The following is a 6,000-nucleotide window of genomic DNA, read 5'->3' as shown; positions in this document are numbered from 1 at the left end:
TTTGGGATGACCCAGCGTGTCGAAACTGGGGTTCACATAGGCAACATTGCGACTAGATTGGATTTATCAGAGAATGTCTTCCTCTGCGTAGGGGAAAATGTTCAAAATAAAAAATTCCCCCATTGGTTTAGAATAGCTAGTGGCAGTTGATTTTATGATTTACTAGTTAATTGTTACAGTTCTTTATCAAAATGTGCTAGTGCTATGTCGTGCTATGTCTTTTCAAAGCTGTGTAAATGTATTTTCACATAATATCATACAGTAATTGATTTGTTGTTTAAATTTACAGGTTTATTAGCTCTTGGATAGTTGAATCTTAGTCAATTGGTGTATGTTGAATTAATGAATTATATGAAGGTGCTGCTAGCTTGCTCTGGACGACTTCTTTTTAATAGTAGGTACCATCTTCATTCTTTAAGAGATTAAATTTGTCATATATTATCCATTTGTGTGGGATATCAATGATAATGTGATGTGTGTATGTGATTTTTTTATAATATTAGTTATGTGTTCACATTCTGCCCTAGCTAAATTTTGGTTGAGCTCCGCCCTGCTATGCATCCTCCTCAATGAAGATGACGGTGGCACGTTGCCTTGTCGTCGCCGGACGCAGTATGTGGCAGCAGGTGCTGGGTGTTGGCAAAGCTTGGGCGCTATGCTGGCCCGCTCCACGTCAACCCGCCCACGCTAGCCGTGCCTGATAGTCATGGCAAGAACCCGAATGCAGCTCTTCCCTTCAGGTAGTTTTATTCTGCCTCTGTTTTCTTCCACTAAATTGTAGCCACCAATCAGTGATATTTTGTGTGACTAAAACTAACCGAGTTAATTCGCATCTTCCAATTCTGGCCCAGAGGCTGCTCTTGACCAAATTGGATTTACCTTTCATATTCACTTTGAAGATATTGTTGGCAATTTCAACTTAACTAGCTGCTTCACCTCGCGAATCAAACTGTATGCTCATAGGATTTCTGAGTTAAGCAAATTGATTATTCCAGTCCAAAAATTAGGTTCAGTAATTCTTCGCTCACTAAGCTGCTGCGTGGTGCTTCCCTCACCAGCAGCCTTGACCTAGCAAGATCTCGATGAGGCACGCACAATCCTTCTTATCTTTCTTTGGATTTGGATTAGGCTAATTTTAGGCTTATCTTGTAGATTGTGAATTCTTTGCACAGTCATTTCTCCAGCTGCTGGTGTTGTACTATACGGGGCATTCCCAGAGTTGAGCGCGAAGTCCTTAATACCCTTATTATCCTAGTGGCTTGGGAAATATTAAGCACCGAAATGCTCTTGTGTTTGATGGTGATTGGCCTAACATAGAGGTGCTGCTTCATTGGGTTGCCAATGAAGGTGCCCTGTGGTGCTTGGCAGGGGCATCCGCGTTGCATAGGTTTTTGGCTAGGTCGCTCGTCGTAGATCATTAATGAGTTGAGTCTTTTCTTTTTGGTCAGGGTTGTATGTACTAGGAGGGTTTAACCTCCCCTCCTTTATATTCTTTTTCTTAATGAAATGACACACGGCTCTCTTACGTTGTTCGAGAAAAAAAATTGCTCAATTTGTTTGAAGAAAAGCTTTGAACTGAGATGGTTTTTGTGGTTCAATTGAAATAGTAGGATGAATGTGATTAACATTGGATTAGACATTGTGCCACCTTATAGTTGAAGTGGAATCACTTGCTTTTGCATCTCTACAGAAAATATAGAATGCATCCATTGAAGTTTTAATCTTAGAATATCCTTAACCTGCAGCTGAATTTTTTTGAAACAAAAATTATGTGCGTCTGTGAAGATTTCTTCATACTAGTCTTCTCTGAGCTCCACCAGCACATAAGGTTCTTTCTCCACTCTCTTTTGATTCTTCATGCTGTTGGTCCATTACCATCATAGGCGGTGACATTTTCTGAAAACAGTTAGGTTGAGCTGTATATGATTTACATGTCCCCTTGGGATTCACTTTAGGTTTTGTTTGTCCAATTGTCTATGTTGTGTTCATTTCTTGCTCTCCCTTCCCTTGAGTAGACAATTTATGATAATATATAGAGATAGAGTTTTATCTAGTTAACAAGCTCCCTATTAGGATTGGATTTTAGATGGAAGCGAAGCTTTATTGTGCTTGTTGTCGAATGGGGCTTCTAGATATTTATCTATTGTTCGATATATTTATATTAGTGTTCCACCTGTATGCAGCTTCATGCCTCCCATGTATTGATGTGGCTCCCCTATTCGTGCAGCTGCTCCACAGAGTCACCCCCAACATATCCCTGGCATGACAGAGATAGCAGCCTCAGCACCTGTGTGTGTGTAAAGGTGAGTATGCACGGGTAGCTGGTCAGCATCGGATGCAGTTAAATTTTAGCTTTGAATTCAATATTTGTTATAGTTTGTTTGGAATGGGGCATTGATTTTGTTTTACGAGGAATTGCTAAAGCACCTAGCATGACAAGGAGCTGCCAATTTGTAATTTGTTCAACTACAGAAGTACCATGGTCCCAGCAGCACTAGGAAGTGATCCCTAATGCAATTTATATGGGTCTATGTGTGAATCAGAGAGCCATTAGTTCATCTTTTGCATACCAAGACTGAAAGGTAAGAAGCTAGAACCATTAGTAACACTAGGAGTATTAGTATTTGATTTGTCACTGCAGTATAAGCCTTATAATATCTGGAACTCTGATCCAAGATAGGTGTCTTGTTTCCAACAATTCAGCATGGTGCATATGCATACCATACAGTGCATGTCTAGATTTTTTTTGGGCTAATAAATATAGGCAGCTTACTTGAACTACTAGTACTCACTTGGGTAGCCAATGAAACCATAATAATAATTGGTGGTGAGCTGTTTAGTGAGGAAAAGGAAACAATGTCTCAAATGACAATATCTGTGACTAGGCTAGTTTGGCCGCAAATATTTGAGGTTTTTATGGTTCCCTAGTTTTTCAGCACAAGCAGATCAAATTAGCAATGGGAAAAAATTAAAGAAATAAAATCTAATGTTTTTTTAGCTTTTATTGAGTACTATTGATTTTGTCTGAGTCAAGCAATCAATTACCAAATGAATTTTATACATGTATCTTATATTGCAGGTTTTTTAAGAAGCAACTTTCATAATGCCTGTGTGTGTACTTAATGGATGTGTTAACAAGTCGAGTCTGGGTGCTATGCAAATGAAGGTGTGTTGCATTGCTGCAAACTACAAATGACATCCAAAGCCCTCAATGATTCAGATTTCAGTTCGTCAGAAGGAAACACATGGATGTATGTGCATCATCATTGCAGTTCTTCAAAAACAGATGGATGTCTGTGCATCATCTTTGTAACTATGATAACGAACCAAATGGTGGTACTATTTGTGATTAGCATCACGTACTATTGTAAAATATTATGAGAACATCGTCTCCCGGGACCGATTCACAATTCTAGTAAGATTGTTGTCAAATAATATTTTTCTTAAAAACAAATATTTGGTATCATGTCATATAAAGATATGAGGATATGGTGAAATTATTTGTGGTTTGAATAATAGCTACAAATAAATTAGAGTAAAATACACCGGAGGTCCATTAACTTTCGGTGAAATGTCATTTAGGTCCATCAACTTTGAAACTGCATGTTTGGGTCCATTAACTTTCGTTTTGTGTCATCTAGGTCCATCAACTTTGACTCATGCATTTTTGGTCCATGAACTTTTAAAATGGTTCAGTGCAGGTCCACGCATGCATACACGCACGTTGACTTTTTGCGTCGGTGGAGCCATGCCTGCACTCGCCGCCAGTTTCGCTTTCACCTTCACCCAAGTACTGTAGGAGAGGAGTAACTAATTACTACTGTAATTACACATTGAGAAGAAGGCCGTGAGAAGCCCATGCTGGTGTACGTCTCCCATGAGAAGCGGCCCGGGTTCAACCACGAGAAGAAGGCGGGCGCCATGAACGAGCTGAACGCTGCTCCGCCGTGATCTCCAACTCGCCCTTCATCCTCAACCTGGACTGCGACCACTACATCAACAACTCGCAGGCGCTGCGCACGGGCATCTGCTTCATGCTCGGCCACCACAGCGACACGGTGGCGTTCGTGCAGTTCCCACAACAGTTCGAGGGCGTGGACCCCACGGACCTATACGCCAACCACAACCGCATCTTCTTCGACGGCACGCTCCGGGCGCTGGACGGCATGCAGGGCCCCATCTACGTCGGCACCGGGTGCATGTTCCGCCGCATCACGCTCTACGGCTTCGACCCGCCGAGGATCAACGTGGGCTGGAGCTCACCACCAAGGCCGCCATGGCGAAAGGCAAGCACGGCTTCCTGCCCTTACCGAAGAAGTCGTACGGCAAGTCGGACGCGTTCGTGGACACCATCCCGAGAGCGTCCCACCCGTCGCCGTTCGTGGACGCAGACGAGGCCGCCGCCATCGTGTCCGACGAGGCGACCATCACCGAGGCCATGGCGGTGTGCACGGCGGCGTACGAGAAGAAGACCGGGTGGGGCAGCGACATCGGGTGGGTGTACGGCACGGTGATGGAGGACGTGGTGACAGGGTACCGGATGCACATCAAGGGGTGGCGGTCCCGCTACTGCTCCATCTACCCGCACGCCTTCATCGGCACCGCGAGGCGAGCTCCGGCGGCCGTGCATGTGCACGTGGCTGCCCGCACGGGCTGCATGCGCGTCAGGTCAGGGTAAAACAGAGCGGCGCATCATCACTCAGTAGTCATCAGTAGTGCCGGACGCGTGCCACTGCCGACTTGCCGAGTTTGTGCAGTAAGTAGTGTCGACGACGCGGCGGCGGCTTCTTCAGTGACCTTCAGTGTCTGAAGTGCCGGACGCCGGTGAAGACGAGGGCCACCCCGTACTTGTTGCAGCAGTCCACGGCGTCCTGGTCCCGGATGCTGCCGCCGGGCTCCGCGATCAGCGATGCCGCTCTGGCACGCCTCCTCCACCGCATCGTTCCAAGCTGCATCATCATTCCGGTTCAACAACACATTAATTAGCTAATAGGAGTAAATAACAAACGCTGTTTTTAGTGTTCTTTGTTGCATCCAGAACCATGTGATTGCTTGCTTCTACGTACGGTTCAGGAACAAGATAAAAATTGATCGAAATCAACTAGTACTCGATAAATGCTTCAATTCCAATTTTTAAGCCAGCACTTTTTGGTTTCTTTTTCCCTTACCAAACGGGAAGAAGGCATCGCTGGCCAAAGCAGCTCCCATGGCATCCTCCCCTGCCTTCTTGAAAGCAATCCTCAGGCTCTCCCGCCGGTTCGGTTGGCCACTGCCCATGCCCAGCATGCAATTGTTCTGCAGAGACCAGCCATCATCAGGCACAGAATCAATAGACTGTACAGCTAGCTATATCGCGCTCCCCACATAACCTAAAAGGTATGCATGCGTGCACTACTGACCTTAGCGATCACAATAGCGTTGCTCTTGACGTGTGACGCAGAGGCACGCGAATTTCGCGTCCGAAAGCTCACTGCACCCAGGAGTCCTCTCTGACATTTTTGTGAAGGTGATGTCTTCCGGGGTCAGATCGTCCGACTCTTGAGCCAACCAGCCGCCAGTCACCTGTCGCAGCGACAGCATTCCTTTCCCGCTCCTCTTCGCCTCCAGTATCCTCAGCGTCTTGGATTTCGCAAGAGGTACGAGCTCTACGGCTGGCCCTGAGGGACCGAGCAACCAGCCGCCGCCGCCCAGCATCGTCATGCATGCACATACCTGCCCTGATGATGATGATTCGAGCACGAAACACACATGCATGCCCGGCAGACGAGCGACGGCGGCGAGTGCAGGCATGCCTCCACCGACGCAAAAAGTCAACGTGCGTGCATGCATGCGTGGACCTGCAGTGAACCATTTTAAAAGTTCATGGACCAAAAATGCATGAGTCAAAGTTGATGGACCTAGATGACACAAAACGAAAGTTAATGGACCCAAACATGCACTTTTAAAGTTAATGGACCTAGATGACATTTCACCGAAAGTTAATGGACCTCCGGTGTATTT

General features: G+C 45.6%; 1 long non-coding RNA gene across 1 annotated transcript; it reads right to left on the bottom strand.

The window, feature by feature from the left end:
• Positions 1–4,753: 4,753 nt before the first annotated feature.
• Positions 4,754–5,848, bottom strand: LOC136502275 (uncharacterized). The gene is made up of 3 exons (XR_010770460.1): positions 5,400–5,848; positions 5,169–5,295; positions 4,754–4,949 (listed from the first exon to the last, which is right to left on the bottom strand). It is a non-coding gene; the product is annotated as an uncharacterized lncRNA (long non-coding RNA).
• Positions 5,849–6,000: the final 152 nt, after the last annotated feature.

This window comes from Miscanthus floridulus, chromosome 13, assembly GCF_019320115.1.
Source record: "Miscanthus floridulus cultivar M001 chromosome 13, ASM1932011v1, whole genome shotgun sequence".
Classification (NCBI taxonomy): Eukaryota; Viridiplantae; Streptophyta; class Magnoliopsida; order Poales; family Poaceae; genus Miscanthus; species Miscanthus floridulus.
The sequence above is the reverse complement of the archived record's forward strand: the minus strand, read 5'-3'. Positions and strand labels throughout refer to the sequence as shown.